This window comes from Anas acuta, chromosome 17 (assembly GCF_963932015.1).
Source record: "Anas acuta chromosome 17, bAnaAcu1.1, whole genome shotgun sequence".
In the NCBI taxonomy this organism is placed as follows: Eukaryota; Metazoa; Chordata; class Aves; order Anseriformes; family Anatidae; genus Anas; species Anas acuta.
Genome location: NC_088995.1, coordinates 12,802,929 through 12,811,904, shown reverse-complemented (window position 1 = coordinate 12,811,904; position 8,976 = coordinate 12,802,929). Strand labels below are relative to the sequence as shown.

The window sequence follows — 8,976 nt, the reverse complement described above, 5'->3', positions numbered from 1 at the left end:
GGATTGTAAATAGAAAATAATAAATATCTGAGCAAGCCACTTGTGAGTCTCCTGTATGGTAAATGCGACATGAAGGGTCCCACAAAGCCAACTAGTGCAATTAAACTTCCCATGCGCTCTGCACTGGCCTCACTGCCAGGGCCCCGATTTATCACAGTCACCTCCCCCAGCTTCACCCTGCTGCTTGCATAGGAGCAGAGATGCTGTGGCACTCAGTGGATGTGCAGAGTAAGCATGGATCTGAGAAAAGAGCTTGGGCAGAAACGCGTCCTTGAGTGGGCACACAATTAAATGAGGCTTGTCCCTGAAGTACCTGAAAGTCTCATCAAACAAAACCTGTTCACATAGGATTTGTGATTTACTTTAAAGTCTCTGGATTTAGCTTTTCAGCTTTTGGGGATCAGACCGCCGTGCCCACTCTGAGGATGGCTCAATGACAGATTACACATTAGCTCATCTCTTGCTGTTTTACAATAGAATGCAATGGGATTTAAATTAGGTTCAGCACTGTAATCATGTTGCATTTCTAACAGCAGTGAGATAATTCCCAGGCATTGGTTACGTAGCCTCCAAGGGAAAGAGATTTCAGATGTGTTCAGCAGAAATGTGCCATGTGAGCCACAGCTGTAATTTCATTCACGGGATGCCCCGTGGCTCCTGCTGGGAGCCTGAGTGACATGCCCACCTTCTGCATGTCAGCACTGCGCAGGGACCAGTGTGCTTTCCTGCCTGTGGGACAAGCTGCAGGCACGTGTGGTTCTTGGGTCTCCATCCCCATGCCTGACCCATATCTGAGACCCCTCGGGAAAGGCTGAGCTCTGGGCACAGGCAGGAGTTCACATCACGTGTGGGGCGAAAAGGAAGCGGGCTGGGAATCCCTGCAGTGTTTGTGAAAGCCCCAGCTGTTTGCCAGGGGACACATACAAGTGTTGACATTTAACTCCCTGCCTGTTCTGAGACAGGGAAATGCTTCCCCAGCACGCCAGAGCCGTGCAAGGCTGACATTTCGGAGAGCCCCATGTGCCTCTTGCTCAGGTGGTGGTGTTATCCCTGGCCGTGCGCTGGCTGCTCCTGCAGGGACCCCAAACCTGGCATCAGCATCAAGGAAAGCACAGATGGGAGGGAAACGAGAGGATGTGCTCAGAGGGCAGCCACAAGCCTGTGGGTGCTGAGGGTGGCAGAGGGAAGAGCAGGCATTTGTCTCTTTTCTAGCAGAAATGCACCCAAACTGACATGCACCCATCAAGGGCAATTTCCATGGGGGCGTTCAACTGCCCGGTGCCATCCACACTACCACAGTGGCGGCAGGAGCTTTCCCATGACTTTGAGCATTGCCACAGACCACCACGTCCCATCCTGGTGGAGGCTGTGCACGTCACATGTGAGCCCCATGGCAGCAGTGGGACCCCAGGAGAGGAGGTGGGGACACACGACTGGCAGCAGGACCAGGGTGCCGAACCTTTCTGCACCAGCCTTCCCATTGCTTTTGCAAGTACCTCAAGTTTAAACAAAGTTTCTCTGGGGTTTCTCCTGCAAGTCCATCGTTTCCCATCAGCACAGTGCTACTTCAACGCCTTTTATGCACAGGAGGCCCCGAGGCAGTTGGTTTTATTAAGCAGATTTCTCACCATTTCATTTCCCCACATGATTCATTTTCTCCAGCTTGTTTTATGCATCTCAGCTCAAAACACATGATTTAACTCAACGTGTCAGTGCTGGGAACTGAAGCAGCAGGTTTGCCCCAGCCCATGACTGTTCTAGGGGCCGGGGCCACGTCCCTGGGAAGGAGGGATGCAGGGGAGGCTGCCGGCACCAGCCGAGCTCTCCCTGATGGCATCTCCTATTTTCCAGGGTGCAACGCAGTGGTTGAAGGGTTTGCCTCCATACAGCTAACTGTTGCAATCCCCTCCACCACTGGTAGCTCTGCACCTGGTGGACAGGATTGCACCCAGGCTGGATGCCCCAGCAGTTGGCCTCTGCAGCTTCCCCCACTTCAGAGATGTTTCTGTCCTCTCCCAGCATGAAAACATTTGGGAAACCATGTTAAAGGAGAGCTATAAAGCTGGACTCAACTCCAGGTGTGTTAATTTCTTCAGAAAAAACACATTGATATACGAGTGAGGGGTACCTCTGAATTTCTCCACCTGCAAAGCGCAGGAGCTGCCATGAGTCCCCTCCCCGGCAGCATCCAAGCTCTGTGCAACGAGGGCATGGCCCAGGAGGGACCCATTTTTAGCACCACATTTGCAAGGTGAGCTGCTGAACGTGCAGCCAGCAAGAACCTTGCTCATGTTGTTAGGGAAGGAAGCCATACATTTTTGGTAGAAAACTCTGGTTAGTTTAAAGCCTTTATTTATTTTGTTAAAGAACAGCTCAAAGCATGCTAAAAAGCAGAAGGAACGGATACAGTCCCCATTTGCACCTGTATAAAATCTTCAGCAGTTTTTTAAATGTATCAGTCTGCTGATCCTCTGCAGGTGGGGATCTGTATCCTGCCCCACAGATTTTTCTTAAGCCACACCTGGCTGCTTGTACTGCTAGGGGCACAGAGAGGTAGGGGATGGATATGGGGGGGGGGGTGGCGCAGGGCTGTGAGCAGTTTTGGGAGAGTGTACTAGTCCTGGCTGCTTGGAGGTCAGGGGAAGTCCCCAGGGTAGCAAGGAATGGGTCACACCATGCTTGGTGCTTTCCTAGCATCCCCACCTTGGCTGGCCAGGCACTGCACTGTGGAGCAGGGGGTGTATGGAGTAAACATGGCTTGGAGAGGGGACGGAGCACACCTGAGGGAAGTGGCACAGGAGAAAAGTAAGCATGTTGTATACCTTCCATGTGTATTAAATGTGAGGGTGTGGGGGGCAAGAGTGAGAAAGAAAAGGGGAAAACAGATGATGGAGTGGAGAGGAGAGGGAAAGGAGAAGAAAGAGAAATGTTTTTGCAGAGTGGAAAGTCTTGTTTACTGGAATTGTGGAGCCCTGCTGTAAAGAAAACGCTTAGAAAATTACTTGTGTGTGTATATATATATATATATAAATATGTAATGAAAGAAACTCCTCAACATCCAGCTTTTTCTGGTAAGTGAGAACTTCTAATAACTGGCCTCTTAATGCTACAGGGCTGTTTTGTTGTTTGCTTCTCTCCTGAAAAGTACATGTTGGGTCTTGCTGTGGCTGCTGCTGTCTGGTTCTCCCTGGAACTGGACCCTGCCCACTGTGCTGGTGAGCCCTGGCCCCGTTTGCACCCTGCAGCCTGGGACAGCCGAGCCCTCTCCCCAGATGCAGACTGGTGGTGAGTGCTGCCCTGATCCATCCCAAAGCCTGTGGCCTATCCATGAAGGGGAAAACCTTTCCCTGCCTTCCTCTTTGACCTCCCTGCAATCTCGCTGCTGATGGCACTCTCTTTCTCAGGCAGCTCTCTCTTTGCTGCCTGAAGGCAATTGCTGCTGAAATTATATATATTTTATTACAACCTTTGAAATATATGGCTCTCTTTAATGGTTAAATCTTCTCAGCTGTCCTGTAAGCATCAGAATGAATGAAAAGTATTTTGTTTTTGCAGGATTATTTAAAGGTAGCTGGAGGGGAAACTAGAAATTCTCTTAATTTCTACACTTGTCATGGATGGTGATGATCTCATTTTTGCTAGTTTTTACAATTAGAACACTTTATCTATCAAACTCCCCATTGATACAATGCTGTGCCGCTCTTCCTCTAGAAGCGCTGCCATTCTTGGCACCAAAGGGGTCTCTTCTGCCTTTAAAGCTTTTACAGCAGTCCCTGTGATGCTCTTCTCTTGAAGCAAATATCAGAGCTAAGCAGACATGCAGGACATGGCTAAGTTTGAAAATACTTTTATATATTCTGAAGTAGCTGTCCTTAGGCATGTGTCTGGAGCAGGAGGTATGATGGTGTGATGAATTTCAAATCACAGCCTCCGTGGATCTCTTATTTTCCAAATACTGTAGGGTTTTTGTGTGTGCTTTTTCCCTGAAGGCTAAGGAAATACTATATAAATTTTCTTGGTAGGAAAATCTTGACAGAGGAATGGAGCAGCTTTCCTACATCTAGTACCTGTCTGCAGAGCAGAGGATGTGAAAGATGGATGTCAGGAGCTCGCCTTGTTTAGCCAAGGATGCTTATCTTCCCATAGCACCTAAGATGCTTCTGATCCCACAAGAATATATATAAAGATCAGTGAAATGTCACTGATCTGCATTAATCATATCTGGATTGCTACTTCTTAGGCCCTTTCCCTCCTCCTTTCCTTACATGGAGCCCAGCATCATCTAGCCACTTGGCTAGTGGTGGGCAGCCTGTGTCTCAGTGCTGCACGTGCCCTTTTGGAGTCACCTGAGTCCCACGAGCCAGCCGATGTCCCAGAGGGATGCAGCAGAGCCAGCACATGTCACCACTGATGTCTCAATGGCTACAAAGTGCCGCTAATTGGAGGAGCTGGAATGCACACAAACTCCGTGGGCTGAACTCGCATCCTTGTGCAAATTGAATTACAAGCAGGAATAAGTCTAATTGCACCAGACAGCAATTAGGAGGGCTTCACTGTCAGGAGACAGCTGCCTGGTGCTGGGCTGGGGAAGTTGCTTTCCTCCTGTGGGAGGGGACCTGTGTGTGCCCAGAGCTGCTGGGGGGGCTTGGGGGGTGTTTGGGTGCACACCTGGTGACGCCCCCACAAAGCACACCCACCACAGAGCCCATACCCTGTCCCTGTCTATATTTGGCTAATCACTCACCCAGGGCATGACCATGCTCAGTCCCAGGTGCAGATGACGGACAGGTTATTTCTTGGCTCTGGGACCCCAGACGTCTGTTGTAGCCACCTAATTCCTTTCCACAGGCTCATTACTGTGTTAGCCAAACACCATGAGCTCTGTCCTGTGTCTCCCTCAGGGAGCCCCTGAGAAACAAGGTGCTGCCTCCAGCCCTTCTGCAGGTCTGGGTGGCTGGGGCTGTTCCATGTGCCTGGTCTCATAAGGGATGTCTGGGCTAAAGCATCGCCTGTCTTCTGTGCCCTGCACCCAAATTGTCTGCTCCAGGGGACACTATGGGGACATCAATGAGCAGAGCTGGGCGGTTCTGAGCCTCCAGGCACCTGACTTGTGGCTGTTCATATGTGAAGGATTTGGGTCTGAGTTGCCCAGTGTGGAGGCTCTAGAAACCTCTTCCTCCAAATTGGCTGAGGATTTGTAAGAGCCGTACCCCAATCTCCTTGTTCAAGCTTTAATAACATAGGGAATTAGTGGTAAAGTATTGGATGATTAAAAAATAATAAAATATTCCTGTAGTAAAGCTTGCTTGCTTGCTTTTTTTCTTTTTTTTTTTTTTTAAAAAAAAAAAGAGTAGTTGATTGTACTTTGATTAAGCATGGGAGAAGTTGTGTATATAAAACATCCCTTTGGACATTTTGTTACTGTAACCACCATAATAAAAGTTTGGTTTATGTAACAGCTTTCAATCTATGTAATGTACTTTATTCTGTAATATGGACACAGAGCTGAGCTGTGCTGTGATTGCCAGGAGCTGTGGTAATCTGTTATTCCGAGGACACAAGGGGTAAATAAGAGCTTTTCTGTAAAGCAGGGAGACATTTCAGTAAGGCCTTTAATAGAGCAGTGAGATTTTTGCCATATATACCTGGGCATCATTGCAAACAGGAAGATTTACTGGTTCCTTCAAGCCAGAAGGTTCATGAGCAATTTATTTCCAAAGCGCTGTGCTACTGCATATGTTTGTTCTTGGGAAAGGAAAACCATTTGGGGCATTTTTTTTTTTTTTTTTCTCCTCCCGGATCTGATGCTGTTCTGCGTGCTACAGCTTCAGCTTCTAACACAACGTGACATAACTTGCTGCTTAGGATCCAGGGAGTATGAAGAAGTCATTAAAGTTGAATCCTGAGAAGTAATTAAGTTTCCAAAGTTGCTCCACAAATTACACCACTGTTGATTCTGCACATCTCTGCCATACAGAGCCATAATCCTCCAGGTCTTAATGGGGCTTTTGTTCTTCATCCTTCACAAATCCAGGGGAGAGGAGAGTCAGATACTGTCCCTGAGTCTGCACCTTGTCTCTCGGACAGTGAAACCTTCCTCTTCCAGCAGTAGCCACTTTTGACCTTGATAGAAACATTGCCATTGGCAAGAATAGCCACAAAGGCAAAAATCCCTGCATGGATCTGAAAAGTGAGTTCTGCCATCAAGAACAGATTTCATAGTAAGGATTTGCCTTTTTTTTTTAACTGGCGCTCTCCCTGCAGGGTTCAAGCAGGGAGGACAGATCAAGTGGGTTGAATTTTCCTTTAGCTATAGTTTTGCTAAGCTCTAGAGGAAGTTGTGGAGAGAAGCCTTTCAAGTCCTGATCTGTCTGCTTTGGGTGCACTGCAGATGTTTTGCTCAAGAGATGCAGGGTTTTCACGTTAGGTCATTCATTAACAGGGAAACTGAGAAGCCCTGGCAGCTGTCCTTTAGGTTGTGCTCAGCCCTGTTAAGGGCCATGCTAGCTTTGACAGCAATGTATTTCCAAAAGATGAGTTTTTGATAGCAAGAAAAAGCTTTACATCTGCAAGACCAACCCCAAAATATCCCTGGTCTGCCAACATCTCAGAACAAGCTCTACAGTTGCCAGCTAGGCTGTGCAAGTAGGCCATGGAAAACTCCTGGGCATGTACTGTGGTAAATGATTTGGCTCTAGACCCAAACAAGTGGCTCAAGCACATCTTAAAGGTTCTTCACTTAATGAAGAAAACGTTTAATTCGAATATTGAAGTTCTTAAATCCCATTATATAGGGGATGCAACTGAGTTTGCTTCTATGTGAATGCAACAATGGACTTGGCTAATAGCTGGCTTTCCTCAGCTCTTGGACTTCAAAAAGGTCTTAAGGACAAGAAGATTCAGGCCAGGTGAGGAGGTGAGCAGAAGAAATAAAAAACAATACGAGATGAGAAAGCCCTCGGGAGACATGAGTATGTTCAGCTGTAAATCTTTTCCTGTAAGGCATCTGGTTGCTGTCTGTTGAGAACTAAGTGATCTGTATCTCTCTAGAAGCAAGGTTCCCAGCACTGGAAGGTGAAGGACACCAGGATTTAGTCAGAATTCAAGCCCAGGACTGCCACCACCTTAAATAACTTGTCTTCCAAGAGGAGCAGCCAGACAGAGAGGAGAAAAGTAAGCTTGATGGGGAGCAGGAAACAGTGCTCCCATCACACTCCATCTGTGCAGGGTGTCAGAGCAGGGAAGGGGAAGGAACTGGCAGAATGTGTACAAAGACCTGGACAAAAATATTTTGAGGGTAATCCAGGAGGAGGACCAACACAGAGAGCAGACTAAGGACCTGAGGTCAGGACAAGTACCCCTGTTGTACCTCTGCAGCTTGTAAACTAGGGGTGCCACAGCACAGTGCACAGCTGAGGCCTGCTAACTGGTCATTGGTGACCTGGTGATAAAAAGTGTGGTGTTGGAGGTCTTACTGACCTCCCCAGCAAACCCCACACAACTGAGCCAGCCTCTGGAAAGGTTGCCTGTTACAATGTCCTCTGTTGAAAGAAGATTTCTAGTGAGACTCCATTGGTGAGACGTGTTCTGCCATGACTAAAATGCCTGTCCTCCTCTGCAGCGTGCAGTGTACGTGCACATATAACCAGGTACTGGCTTCTGATGCCTGCCACATAATTTGCTGTCTTCCTGACCGACAGAAAGCATGAATACTCATTAAAGCATTATAAAAACAGGTCAAAGGTTTCAGAATTTTCCTAAGCTGAAGGACAATCTGTTATGTTTAAATAGTGTTAAAATTGGTGTTTCTTTTCCACTTGAAAACTCCATCAAATGCTAGTTTGTGTCTTTGCAAATTTTTTTTTGTTGTTTTTGAGTAAAGTGACTGTGTTCTACTTCTGGTTAATTAACCTTGGGACTTCTCTTCATTGCTTAAAAAGACAGTGCATGAAATGATGCTGATGTTATTAAGAAGACAGGGCAGCAGGGATGGTAATGCTGGTAGCGAAGAGACTATCACACTTCACATTTGCTTTAATATGGCAGGCTGGTCCTTCCGTCCCCATCACTACAAGATCTTGTCTGAGGCTGTGCTGTATTGAGGGAGTCTGCAGCAAGGCTAAGCTTGGAAAACATGTGCCTGTTTTATAATTCATGGGTGTTAATGTCTTAAATGTTGTTCTGTGAGATGTACATGGTGCAGCAGGGAGGCGTAAGTGGCCAGTTGTTCACGATGTGATGTGTGCTTGCATCTCCTTGGTGGCAGTTTGGCTGTGAGCTGAGAAACCGGGTGTTGTAGCTGCCCTGGTGCGAATGTAGTGCCCAAGGACTCACTCCAGAAGCAGGTTATGATGACCTTATGCCAGACTCCTTACAAACCTGGAAAAGAGAGCTCTCTAGCCAAGGAGAAGACACAAAGTGAGGCAGGACCACAGGCTAGAGACACAAAAGGAAACTGTGAGTAACATTGCTCGACTTCTTAGAGCATGGTTGTATTGCAAAAGTGTCCCAGGAGGGTTCTTGACCTTATAGGTGTATTTGTAGCCAAAGGGAGGTGGCACAGCTGCCCTGGGTTTGCTTAGAAGGCAAAATCCCAATACGGAAGGGGCAGTGTTGAAATGTGCAGGTGTGGTTGTTTGAGAGCCTCGCAGGGGAGGGGAGGCTGGTGTCTGGGCCAGCGGGAGGAGGGAGCTGATTTCTTGGTGCTAAATGAGCGATAAAAGACAGAGCAGGGTTATCTGTGAAAGCCTTTGAAATAAAGACAAGTAGTTTGTTTGATCAGATACACGGAATTCAGCAGAGAGATGCTTGAGAGAGGCATGGAGAGATGGTCAAAGTGATAGGCTTGGGAAAAGGCCTCTGTAACAACACTTGATACAGGTACCTGCAGGAGCATGACTGGCAGGAGGAGATAAAAAGGCTTTTCAGCAGGGGAGACACCAGCCGGAGGGAGCTTCGGCTGCCTGGAAAGCCAGG

The 8,976-nt window shown here is 47.7% G+C and overlaps 1 long non-coding RNA gene across 1 annotated transcript; it reads left to right on the top strand.

Annotated features, from left to right (window-relative positions):
- Positions 1 to 2,595: 2,595 nt before the first annotated feature.
- Positions 2,596 to 5,327, top strand: LOC137841266 (uncharacterized). The gene is made up of 3 exons (XR_011088517.1): positions 2,596 to 2,805; positions 3,146 to 3,285; positions 4,023 to 5,327. It is a non-coding gene; the product is annotated as an uncharacterized lncRNA (long non-coding RNA).
- Positions 5,328 to 8,976: the final 3,649 nt, after the last annotated feature.